The 13,488-nt window shown below is 41.3% G+C and overlaps 1 long non-coding RNA gene across 2 annotated transcripts; it reads left to right on the forward strand.

The window, feature by feature from the left end:
* The first annotated feature begins 3,166 nt into the window (after positions 1 to 3,166).
* On the forward strand, positions 3,167 to 12,712 carry LOC133478564 (uncharacterized). Of its 2 annotated transcripts, none has more exons than XR_009788710.1 (4): positions 3,167 to 3,258; positions 4,260 to 4,455; positions 5,896 to 6,168; positions 12,529 to 12,712. It is a non-coding gene; the product is annotated as an uncharacterized LOC133478564 (long non-coding RNA). The 2 variants fall into 2 exon arrangements; XR_009788711.1 differs by lacking the exon at positions 3,167 to 3,258 and adding an exon at positions 3,707 to 3,721.
* The last annotated feature ends 776 nt before the right edge of the window (positions 12,713 to 13,488 follow it).

The following is a 13,488-nucleotide window of genomic DNA, read 5'->3' on the forward strand; positions in this document are numbered from 1 at the left end:
ATGAGCTCATTTCTAATTTTATCCAACCTGGTCACTCCGAGAGCAAACCTCAACATCTTCATTTCCGCCACCTCCAGCTCTGCTTCCTGTTGTCTCTTCAGTGCCACTGTCTCTAATCCGTACATCATGGCTGGCCTCACCACTGTTTTATAAACTTTGCCCTTCATCCTAGCAGAGACTCTTCTGTCACATAACACACCTGACACCTTCCTCCACCCGTTCCAACCTGCTTGGACCCGTTTCTTCACTTCCTGACCACACTCACCATTGCTCTGGACGGTTGACCCCAAGTATTTAAAGTCCTCTACCCTTGCCATCTCTTCTCCCTGTAGCCTCATTCTTCCCCCATCACCCCTCTCATTCATGCACATATATTCTGTTTTACTTCGGCTAATCTTCATTCCTCTTCTTTCCAGTGCATGCCTCCATCTTTCTAACTGTTCCTCCACCTGCTCCCTGCTTTCACTGCAGATCACAATGTCATCTGCAAACATCATGGTCCACGGGGATTCGAGTCTAACCTCATCTGTCAGCCTATCCATCACCACTGCAAAAAGGAAGGGGCTCAGGGTTGATCCCTGATGCAGTCCCACGTCCACCTTAAATTCTTCTGTCACACCGACAGCACACCTCACCGCTGTTCTGCTGCCCTCGTACATGTCCTGTATTATTCTAACATACTTCTCTGCCACTCCAGACTTCCGCATGCAGTACCACAGTTCCTCTCTGGGTACTCTGTCATAGGCTTTCTCTAGATCTACAAAGACACAATGTAGCTCCTTCTGACCTTCTCTGTACTTTTCCATCAACATCCTCAAGGCAAATAATGCATCTGTGGTACTCTTTCTAGGCATGAAACCATACTGTTGCTCGCAAATACTCACTTCTGTCCTGAGTCTAGCCTCCACTACTCTTTCCCATAACTTCATTGTGTGGCTCATCAACTTTATTCCTCTATAGTTGCCACAGCTCTGCACATCACCTTTGTTCTTAAAAATGGGCACCAGTACACTCCATTCCTCAGGCATCTTCTCACGCACTAGAATTCTATTGAACAAGCTGGTCAAAAACTCCACAGCCACCTCTCCTAGATGCTTCCATACCTCCACAGGAATGTCATCAGGACCAACTGCCTTTCCATTTTTCATTCTCTTTAATGCCTTTCTAACTTCCCCCTTACTAATCATTGCCACTTCCTGGTCCACCACACTTGCCTCTTCTACTCTCCCTTCTCTATCATTTTCCTCATTCATCAACTCCTCGAAGTATTCTTTCCATCTACCTAGCACACTGCTGGCACCAGTCAACATATTTCCATCTCTATCCTTAATCACCCTAACCTGCTGCACATCCTTCCTATCTCTATCCCTCTGTCTGGCCAGCCTGTATAGATCCTTTTCTCCTTCTTTAGTGTCCAACCTGCCATACATGTCATCATATGCCTCTTGTTTTGCCTTTGCCACCTCTACCTTTGCCCTGTGTCGCATCTCAATGTATTCCTTTCGCCTCTCCTCGGTCCTCTCAGTGTCCCACTTCTTCTTAGCTAACCGTTTTCCTTGTATGATTTCCTGTACTGTGAGGTTCCACCACCAAGTCTCCTTCTCTCCTTTCCTGCCAGAAGATACACCTAGTACTTGCTATATTTATATCAAACATATTTTCGCGCCTTAACTCATAAATTTGTCTCATGCCGTAAATCAAAGAAAGTCATTTTTTTCTGTATCGACACCAGGGCCGGTTCTCGCCATGCATACTTGAGGGGGCAGGCAGAAATGTTAATGGGGCATCATGTAACAACATATCCTTTATTGTATTGCTTATTATGATTACTTATTATGACGCTAACTTAGCAATAGCTACACGGCATCTTTCTTACTTTACTTTCCCTCTCATAACACAAGCCAGTATAGCAGGTAATGGCTGTTGTTAACAGGGCACTGTTACTTGTGTGTCACCCACTACTTGTCATTAAAGCACATAGCCGAACAAATTTAGAATCCTGTACACACATTCTCTTCTACCCATGCAACAAATCACGTGAACCGGGCCGCTCGAATAACGATAATAGAAAAATGAACACAAAACTAATAAATGCTCATGGTACCCAAATTTAACAGATTAACTTGATATATGGCACTCATGAAAATACTTGCAAATTCAAAATTGGTGTAACTTTTTCTCTTTTTACTTCAGAATTTCCCTTGAATACATTTCCTGTCTCTTTGAGCATGTTTTGTTGTGTGGATGTGCTTTTCTAAGAGAGAGGGGCAAAAAAAGTACAACTAGGTAAGGGCACGTGACAGGATCAATGAGTACACTTTACAAAGCGAATCTATCAAAACGGTCCTAAGCCAGCGACATTTAAAATAACCACCATAGCACTTCCGGTTTAGCTCTTATTTTGAAATTCAAACTCGTACAACGTTCTGTGGCAGACTGAGGCTAACTTGAGGATATTTTCACTACTTTTTAAGAACGCATCGTGTGATACATTGAGGGCACGATATAGGGCAGGGGTCACCATCCTTTTTGAAACACACAGGTACTTCTTGGGTACTGATTAATGTGAAGGAGCGACCAGTTTGATACACATTTATGAAGTAACAAATGTGCCCAAATAACCCTCAATTATTTTATTATTAAGAATTCATGACAAATGATTCATCAATCGTTTCACAATAAACAGTTAAATATCAATATTTATTTTGCTACAAGTGTTCCCATTTTTAAATGATCACATTCTTAGGAAATCACAATGTCCCAACACCAGTGATGTATTTTGAGAACAGGGCCACTCATGTGGCAAACGTCTCAAAGATCGCCCAGAAAAATTAAATGTAAGTTAAATGTAAAATGATTTTAAAATTGATATGCTTATTGATGTCTCAAGTGTTTTTTTTGTGTGTTTTTGTCCTTGAAAACATGAATCAACATTATTTTTGCAGAAAGGCCTTTAGGTGAACAATATATGGTGTCGAAAAAACAAACTAAACAAAAGCGACTTGTTTCAGGGCGGAGTCACCCCGTCCACCTTGACCGCTCTTCGGGTGCTTGGACTCTGTGATTGGTCAAATGGGGCGAGCTGGTTTGTGACGTCATCCCGCAGCGGCTTGACTGACAGCAGACTGACTGCGGCCGGAGGCTGGCAGAAGGCGGACGCAGGAGGATGCGAGAGGACGCTTGATACCGGGGCCCCGTGGGGCTCAAAGCAGCCGTGTGGGACATTCAAGACAGCTGGCGGTGAAGACTCACGAATAGGTAAGAGAAACCTTGGTGTTTTTTAACAGAGAGAATTTACGCCTGCTTCACACCATGTGTGGTACTGCCGCGGTGCATTCAGGGATGACATGCGGCGTACGCGGTCACTTTGTAAAAAAAATAAATAAAAATAAACGTAGTCATTGATTACAAAATATAAGCATGTTTTTCTCAATAATATAGTACGCTTATATGACAGTATTTTGGCCGGTAACATTTAATTGTGCGTAGCCTATAGTTGTGTAAGTAGGCCAATGACATAAATCCAATTAAAAGTGAAGATTGAGGGGGGCAGGAGGGGGGGGGGGGGCTATTAAAAAACGTCAGAGACGAAACGAAGTGAGAGCACGTCAAATGGAGCAAATGGCGAGTTGGGAAGGAGGCACCGTCGCGGTTGTCTGACGTTTCACGATTTGCCCTTTTTTCTTTCTCTCGCTTTCTTCCTCACCTTGATCAGCACAAGGTGAGTTTATGGATAGAGCGTGCAGAAGTTATCTAAAGGGGACGTTCAAAAAAAAAAAAAAAAAAAAAGTCCTTACGCGGGCCTCGATTTGAAAAATTACCCATATTTAAATTATAACACGCGTCTACGTAAGAATGTTTATATCCCAAAATATTGAACAGCATACGTTTGAATTACAATTTATTCCACGATGTTTTATTTGATATTAGCCTAAGAGGTGTTATAGGCCTTCTTTTTTACCTTTAAAGCGTGCTTACAAATACTTGATATCAATATTGTATTTTGTTTTATAATTTTTTAAAATGTATATATATATTTTTATAATGGGAAATACAATATGATTAATGATGACCTTATTATAATAGCGATATTTTGTGAGCTGGTCTATTTAAAATAATAAAGTATATTAACATAATAATTAGAAAAAAAATATTTTTTTTTTTTGCTGCGTGTTTTATGATTATTTAGAAAAATGCTCTAAATAAATGTTTACTTATTTTGGGAATACACTTAACACTTGTACGTTTGCCTCCTCTAGATGCTAAGTGGCATCCTGCGTGGTTACAACAATCATATGATTCTGGGGGTCTGTTTCTGTCTTTGGTTATCTAGCTGTATGAGTGTTAAATACCTGTCATAAAGCTAGATAACCGAATGTAGGGATGACTTCCGTAATTAACGTTGAGATAGAAAGAAGGAGAGAAGACTCTGGCCTTTACCTATAAAAGTCAAAGGTAAGAAATGTTTTGAATGAACTCCTTGTAGCTCAAAATTCATTTTGTTAAACACTTCATGCACTAATATCATCTGTTTGCAAGGACACATTATTTAACACTATTCCTTTTGTTAACATATTCAAAAGCACCTATATGCCACAGCATGCAAAAAGTTACATAGTATAAATGGAAGGGACAGATTCCTGCAACAGTAAAAAGAAATCAAGGACAGTCAGCGTAACATGTGCATAATGACATGACAGTTTACTATTTTAGAGTGCAATGTCAAAAATCAGTTGTGCTGTAGAGTACAATTTCAAAAAGAGTGAAGGGGAGACATATAAATCGACCGGAATTGAAAAGTGCAGTCATCTCTCTAATCTAGTCGTGACTGTAATGAAAATATAAATATGACACATTCAATGACCACATCATGGTAATTCAAATTATATTCCTGTGTGCAGTTTATACATATATATGGGAATGTATATACTATTTGGTATCATCGCATTGTTTTGAGAATGCAGATCACCAAGCGGCTAATCAAATCGGTGATAAGAATAGCTTGTTTTAAAGAGGTTTGAATGCCGAGTTGTGCATTGGGCTCCTCTGCATCATGACACCGGATGTTAAAGAAGCAAACACACACGGTGGGAACACTGATTGGTGCAGACTTTATAAATATTCATATTAAAGGACTGAACACAGAATGATCTTGATTGGCGTGTAAGCTTGGCATAATGTGCCAAAGTGAATCTTTTAATTGAATTTAAATGTAAAACATCTCGTCCGCTTTGTTGACAGAAGAAAGAAAGGGGGAAACGAGTGCTTTGTGCAGGCATTAATGTCTCCGGGACTACTAATAATGCAGTGGAGTGTTGTAGGACCCTCCGCACAACAGGGCTTCAAGAAAAAAAAAACACTTGGCATCTGTGTTTAAAAGCTGTAACGAATCTTCAGAGTCTTTGGGATACATTGTAGCAGGCCTGAATGAGAGGGGCCGGACCATCCTGTAGACAGGAGCTGAACTTTTCAACTTGCTCCTTGAGTGTGATGCAGTCCATATCCATGTGAGCCACTGAAGCCCGAAGTGCACCACAGTGAGATATGAGTTCGCATTCAGCGCCTTAACTACCTATTGCAGTGGCGCTCGCTGTCTAATTGCTCCGTTTCACTGCAGGATATTGGATATGCGAAAAGGGCCGCGGTCCGAGCCTCTTCCTGTTGTCGGTGTCTTTATTTATGGGATGCTCCGAGCCACCCTTGTGGCATCCTTTGTCCCTCTACCACACGAATGATTCTTTGCCCATGAGCAGCTGAATTATAAACCCAGGTTGACGGCAACATTTAATCACCGAGCATCCAAACGTGCATTGGTCCTCATTGTGCAGCTTTCATCATCACCAACAATTCAACGTGTGCTTGTTTTCTAAATCCTGATTGATGTTCTCGTTACAGAGTTTCAATTAGCGCCATTCTTCCTGAAAAGATGGCGGAAGCATTGTTAAGAGAAAAAGAGGACGAGGTCATCGCGCTTCCTCCGCCCTCTCTTTTTTTTTTTTTTTTACCCAGAAGCGATGGGATGCCATCTGCACTGCCCGTGAGAGACACTGTGCCGTGCCAGGAGGCAGACAAAGACCTTGGCCCATCTTCGGATCCTGGCTGCGGTTGGAGGAGCCATCTTGGGAGATGTTGCCGTTGATATCTAAAATGGCTGGGCTGACGTACAAGGTGGGTTGCATCATTCTTTTTTGGAGGGTACCAGTGGGTACGGTGGTAGCAGTGGGAGGACGAATGGCTGTGTGTGTGCGTGCGCGATCGTGGATGAAGACGAGATGAGTTCCCCATTTCCTCCCCAGTCTCACACACACATGGCCTCTCCCTTTTTCATCTGTCCTCTTCTCCTGCTAATTAGCAGTTAGTGGGTGATAGTGGGAAGGAGGGGGGCTAAGGGTGGTGGTGATAGGAAGGGGGCTGGGGAGCAAACAAAATTAATGAGCTGGCACCGGTTGAAGGAAAGCTGCCACCCCTTCTTGTCACGGCGCTCCTTTTGCACACAGCATGGTGGACGCCATGTTGTCGTCCACCTGGCACATGAGATACACGTCACAAAGTAGCATGTATATAATATATATTTGACATTTTTGCAATCCCGGTTTATGGTGAAAAAAAACCCAACAACAATTTGTATCACACAATTCAATATCACATTATAATGTGATCAACTTTACGTTTCAACGTGATCAGTTTCACGCTGTAACATTATAAGTTTCATGTTTTAACAGGAATTTATCAATTTGTCAATTTATAACATGGTAAGTTTCACTTTCGTATTTGGCAAAATAAAATAAAGCAATTCCTTCCGGTTCAGGTCACTGGCGAAGACCTATGAAGGTACGTGTGTCTCCTTTGTGTGTCTTATAAATCAAAGTTACTAGCTACGTAACTGTGCTGCTCTTCGATATACTGTAAAATAACAATAAGGCAATAAATGTTTATAAAGATTGAAAATTGAAAAAGAAGACACACTTCCTGGGTATCCCCTCACGTGCACTCTGTTTCCAAACATGTATATAATTGACATAGCCACTCCCAGCACACTTCAGTTGTACAGCCGGGTCCACTACCGCTGTCCTGCATGCTTCCGCTCATGTCCTTGTCCTTGTCCTGTCCAGTCCTGTCCTATATTGTCCTGTGCTTCCCTCACAGGGAGTCGCACTACTGCCCCATACAACACTCAAATCCAATGTGTCATTGTACTCGGCATATAATGATTTACTTTCCTCATCTTTGTTGTAGCTAGTGTCCTGTCTTTTGTTGACTTCTCTTCCTATATTGTTTAGTTGTCTTTTCACTGTCTCTCCCTTTTGTTTTTTCTGTCACTCCCCTTTAAAACTTTGTTCTGTCCGACAGAAAATGTCAATAAATATCCATCAGAATACAACGAACCAAAGGCAGCTTAAAAGCTGCACTGTGGTACAGTACAACTGTTCCGGCATGAAAGGGACCCAAAAAATAAAATAAAATAAAAAGAAGACACACATAGGGCTCCACCAGTGACCTGAACGGGAAGACATTGCTTCGTTTTGTTTGGCCATATGCAAAAGTCAAACTTATCACGTTAAAATGTGAAATTTATCACGTTAAAATATAAAATTGATCACATTAAAACGTGAAACGTATCACGTTAAAACATGAAATTTGTCAGGTTAAAACGTGAAATTTAGCAGATTAAAAGGTGATTCTGAACGTTTTTTGGGGGGTGGTGTGGCAGCAATACGCTTCCGTAATTACACGTATTGTAGATAATGAAACATTTATTATGGTCACAGCCATAGAACTTTTCTCAAAAGGATACAGGAAGATCTGATGCCCCCAAATAGCCACCTTACACATTCTCTCGGTCACACACACACGCACACAGTAGGAGCCTTATCGTGCCAAATATGTCCTAATCCAACACAAGGGCTATGTAAAATATTGTGTTGTTAAAAAATGTATTGATGACACTGTCAGAAAGGTATGCATTCCACCATATGTTTACGATTGTGGTTGCAGGTTGTAGTGGTGTCGAACTGGACAATATTATAATGAGAGCTGCCTCTAATAATTCTGTTTGCTTCATTTGGCGTCATTTGAGAATCTGAATATTTGACACCGCTTCCGGTATAATGCAGGTTTGTTCAACACTCGCATTAACAGTAATACTCACGTTATTAAATTAATACCCCTGCGACAGTGGCACTGTTCAGCGTTATTCTTTTGTCCAGGTTGAATTTTGTCAAATATTGGTTGTCTGCAGCACCACGTGAGGATGCGTGTCCACCGATCAACATGTGCAGCTGCCGTGCTTGTGTGTTAATGAACAGCGTTGTGCGTTTCCACATTATCATTCAAGTCCGCGCTCGCTCTCTCTCTCTCTCGCTCACTGCCCTCCCAATAGCTGTTTAGCGCCCCCGTACCCTCCCGCCACACCTGCCCCCCCTCGGAAAAAGCTCCCTTTCCCACAATTGTGAGAGCTGGTGCTTTAGCGGGCCCGGGCTGGGGGGCAGGGTGGGAAAGGCCCTCCAGACTAGACATGAGCAGATGCCTGAGACATTAGACTGTCGTGCGGAGCACTGAGGTCGGCCGAGGCGCTGAGTTTTAATGTGTTTGCAAGTCTATGCGTGTTTGATATGTGTGCGTTGGGGAGGGGGGCAGCGCGGGCCCTGCATGGAGTGCCACCTGACTGTTCATTAGTCTATTCAGCCCCCTCTGCATGTCTGAAAGGCATGGAGATGCGATGCCGTTTTTCTCTGCCAATTGAGAGGGATTCAGTGGCGTTAGAGATGCATTCACACACCACATGCGCACAGTCACCGACTTACACCTCGTCACTCTGTGTTTGGCCTTTATCAGAGGCGGAATGCAATTAGAAAGCACCCGCACATTCACAATCTCAATCTGATTGTATGTTGCCTTCAAACCTTTTGACTTATCTTGACATCAGGATGCAATTGGTTACAACAAGACGGTATGAAACCTTTGAAATGGCACAAATGTATCTGTGCCCGTGACCCTTCCTACATGTGACAGGCCGAATGATGTATGTTGCTGATAATGAACCACATGTAAAAGGATTTGTAAGCTACGACATATGGCAAAAGTAAATTCTTCACTTGATTGTGCAGATACAGGAGAAACCCTGATATAAAGGTCAAGTGTGAACCAGTCCTGGACCTCGGCGCAGAACACAAAAGAAGGCATGATGCTAATGTGTCGGGAGCTCAGCCGAGTCTGAGCAATCTTCATCTAGACAGCTCCAAGTTGCATAGCTTCATAGACATCTTGCTGCACGAACCTCACATTTTGACTGAAATATAAATGGTTACGTTGTTTTCGTGTCGTTGGGGTAACTAACAAACAATCGAGAATGAAACACGGTGCCCCCAGTGACGGTATAATACAGATCAAAAGAGTTGAAATGAGCGGAGGTGAACATGAAACGCTTTCAGCAGCTCAGTTGCACAATCATGACGTGGCATCTCTTGAAATGAGAGTAAGTTACTCCATCCGGAACACATTTAATGTTTATATAGATATTTTCCTCTTTGTTTTTTGAGTGGATGTGACATTAAGTTAGATGTGTACTAAATAATTCAAGTGGCTGGTGATTAAACATCAGCGTCTGTGTCTAATCTCTGAAAACAAAAGAGTGTTTTCAATCAAGACGATCCAGCTGGGCAGAGAAGAGGATTTAGGACAAATTCTCAGCCAGATGTACATTTGAATATTCATCCACTCTGTAGTGCTTTCAATGTATGACATGCAGATTATAGCTCCCGTATACCTTGCATTGCTCTTTGTTTGTGAGTGCCAGGAAAAACCCAAGTGATGCCATGTCGGCACAGAGAGTTGAAATTTATGGAAAATGCCTTATTGCTCAGTGACTACAATGATATTTAAAGTGCTCCAAAATGTCATATCCTAACGAAATAAATATGAATAAATAGTGGGAACATTTGCGTATTCCACACGAGGATAAACACACCAGTTTGAAGAAGGATAGTAGTCATTTGTTCTGCTTTTTAAGATTCTCTAAGGTCCTCCCTGGGCTCGAGCTCATCTTTGGCTCTCACTCGCTGTCTCTCTCAGCCATATGAATGTTCAACACGTTGTAATATTTAATGCCCAGCTCACGGGCACAACCCGAGAGTGTTGGATGCCTTCCCATGTGGGTCAAGGAAGGCTCACTTGGGCTCTTTTAATGCAACTTTGACTAATCTGGCACAAAGCTCGGCGTTAAGTATCTTAAAGAAGGATGGGGAGACGTTTGCACGGATTAAGAGGAATCCCTGAGTATAGGCCCTGCAGGAGAGGAGAATTAGGTGACTGTGCCTTTAATACTTCTTTGTAATCATTCCAGGAGGAGATGACGCTTCAGCGTGAGTAGTATTGGGTGCGCTCTCGCTCAGACATGCTCATTTATCAGTTTGATTCAACAGTTTTCTCTGTTGTTAAGTTCAAGTTCACGGGTGCAACAGTCGAGTGCGAGAGGAGACGGAGGTGGTCCCCTGCGTGCGTGTTGGGGGTTACATAGCCTTTGACCTCCGCTGGGGTTGCTATGGGGAAGAGGCCGCCAGGCGCAGTAATGTACCGGTGAAAAGGCCGAACTGTCACTGCTCTGCAGCTAATACGTACACACACACACACACACACACACTACCATTCACATTCTCCCGCTATGTCAGCTACAAGAAAGCAGTTTATGTTTGTTATAATTCATCCGAGCTCCAAGCCCATTCAAGTGAACACCCTTTATTGTGTACTGTGAGCTTGTAAGGCACTTAATATACGCCACTTGTCAGATGCTGCGTCTTTTTATTTTCAACACGAATGCTCCTTAAAAAAAATGCCTTGCAGTCAGAAGGAGTGATGGACATTTGACTTTGAATTCTTATAGAAACTAGGACAGTCAAACACATAGTGGCCAAAACCTCAAATGTACAGGTCTACTAGAATTAAATAATTCAGTTTTTGGAAGTATGTGGACAATGACAGTTTAAAAAAAAAAAAATTGTTCTATTATCTCTATACCACCACAGTGATTTTGAAATGAATAAAATCCAGTGTAGACTTTCACCCTCAATTTAAGGGGCTCCACAAAACTATGACATCAGACCGCATTTTATGCAAAATGTCTCCATTTTCAAGGATATGACATGTCTATTATCTGCCCTGTAAAGCACCAGTGTCATTGTCATTTCATCCCAGTATTATAAATAATGGTTACAGTAATCCCTCATTTATTACCATAGTTATACCCCCCCCCCCCCCGCCCCCGCAATAGGCGACATACACAAAGTAGCGACCACATATTTTTTAAGTTGTTTATGCATATTTTAAAGTATGTATGAACCTCTCCAGACTCTTTTTATTTTTTCGCCACACTCCTATTAACCATACTCATAACCACGTTGTAAACGCTTAAAAGCCTTTTAAATTCAAACATACAGTAACGCACACAAAACATTTTTTTTCATGGTTTTAATCTTTTGGGTTAGGAAGTGTTTCATTTTACCACAAAAAAAATGACAGTATACACTGAAAATCCTGTGATATGGCAAATTATGTGAAATATCAATATGAAAAAAAAAAATGGCAATGCACTGAATCCGCAATAGGTGAACGGTGACATAGCGAAGGAACGCTGTATATACAATTGTCACTTTTTTCCAAATATGAAAATGGAGGCAATCTGCATGAAATGGCTGTAAATCCTATGTGGTAATTTTAATATTTTTGAGAAACTTCTTCAAAGAAAGCTGGTCATCTCCACTCTAATCCCATCTTTCAAATCCATTGTGACGGTGCATGTTTTTTTGTCTAGATTTTATTGCTTCTGAGAAAACTGTCAAGCAGGCTGATTGGTATAAGTGCATGTCTACATGCCCCCTCTGTAAATATGTGCAAGTGTGGCCTCATTTAAGGTTGCATTCATTCAGGGGAGGGGGGGCTTCGAATAAAGGACTGTCTATTTGCATATGCTGCATGCTGTCTGCAGAAAATAAAAGGAGCAGGCAAAAAAAAAAAAAGATATCAGATGTGGACAAAGAACAAGGACAAATCCTTCATTGTGGGCTTGGTGGGAGAAAAAAGCTTGTGTGAATTGAGGAGTGAGTGAAAATTGACAGAGAAAGAGTTGGGCCTGGTTCCCCGTGGGGATAAAAGCCTTGAGATCCCTCCATAATAGAGCCTGAAAATCGGAGAGAAAAATATCGAGACAGTTTTATTTTATTGTTATTATTTTTTTACTAAATAGGACGTTAAATGGATGTTTGTTTTTCTGAGATGGTACCAAAAGTTATGCTTTTATTTCTTGAGGCGTCACCAGGAAAACGTTTCTCTAATATGATGCTACTGTCAGGTTTTTTTTTTTTTTTTTAAATAATAATGTCGTTATTTAAACACATTGTTGTAACGGTATTGAACGATCTTTTTCTGTTTTGTTTCTTTCAAAATGTGAAATATATATTTGTGCAGGGTTGATAATTTGATGGGCCGGTCTTGATCCCCCCCCACCTTCTTTTCCCCTCCTTTGTTTGTTCTCAGAATGAAGATGACAAGCTGTGGAACCAACTCCCGACTGCCCAAAAAGTCGTCACCATTTTTTTGTTGTTAGAGATAGCTCAACTCAAATCTACGGGACGTTTATTTATTTATTCATTTATATTGCACTTTCTTAGCATGTGAGATATGTTGATGTTAAAATCTGCAAATAAAAAGGTAAAACTTGTGTAGACAAGCCTTTTCAATGTGACTCTACAGAACATCATAAAATGGATACACCATTGCTTTAAATTAAGAGAAATGATGAATATTTCTGTATTTTGACCTCAAATAAAAGAGAACAAGGTCTATAAAAGCAAAGACATCAGTGCTGAATAATATTCTGTTGGCCAATAATGCATCTGGCATAGGCAGTGCTTTTATTTTGATATCGAAAATGTTTTTAAAGCCCCCCCCCCCCCAAAAAAAAAAATTATAATAATTAGTTCATACAAAGAAACTGGCCGGAGCAAAATGCGTTGTATAAATTTGTAGCGGTTTTTTTTTTGTTTTGTTTTTTAATTTAGCGCCTTTTTGAGCCAACATAAAGTTTGAACTAGACTGAAATAGTGAGTTCAGTCGACGGTAAGTACGTGTGTAATAATAATAAACGTTCAATCCCTCCGTGTTTTTTTTTTTTGTTTTTGTTTGTTTTTAGCAGGACGGTTTACATTAAAGAGAAAAGGAGAACGAGATTGATCGGATTATAAAGTGACACCTTGTGTCTGCACCCAAACAAACAGCATGCGATGAGATGATTAAAAAGTGCGATGGGTGCTGTCCAGTCTACTGGTTCGGACACACGCGTGCGCGCGCGCACACACGCGTCAAAACGGGATTGGACCACATCAATTTCTTTAAATATATATATTTAATGCAATGCACACATTTATGGGAGCCCATAATTAAAGTGTATGTAATCGAAATACTTTGAAGGTTAAACCCCCCCTCCCCAAAAAAAAC

The sequence above is a fragment of the Phyllopteryx taeniolatus genome, chromosome 5, assembly GCF_024500385.1.
Source record: "Phyllopteryx taeniolatus isolate TA_2022b chromosome 5, UOR_Ptae_1.2, whole genome shotgun sequence".
Lineage (NCBI taxonomy): Eukaryota > Metazoa > Chordata > Actinopteri > Syngnathiformes > Syngnathidae > Phyllopteryx > Phyllopteryx taeniolatus.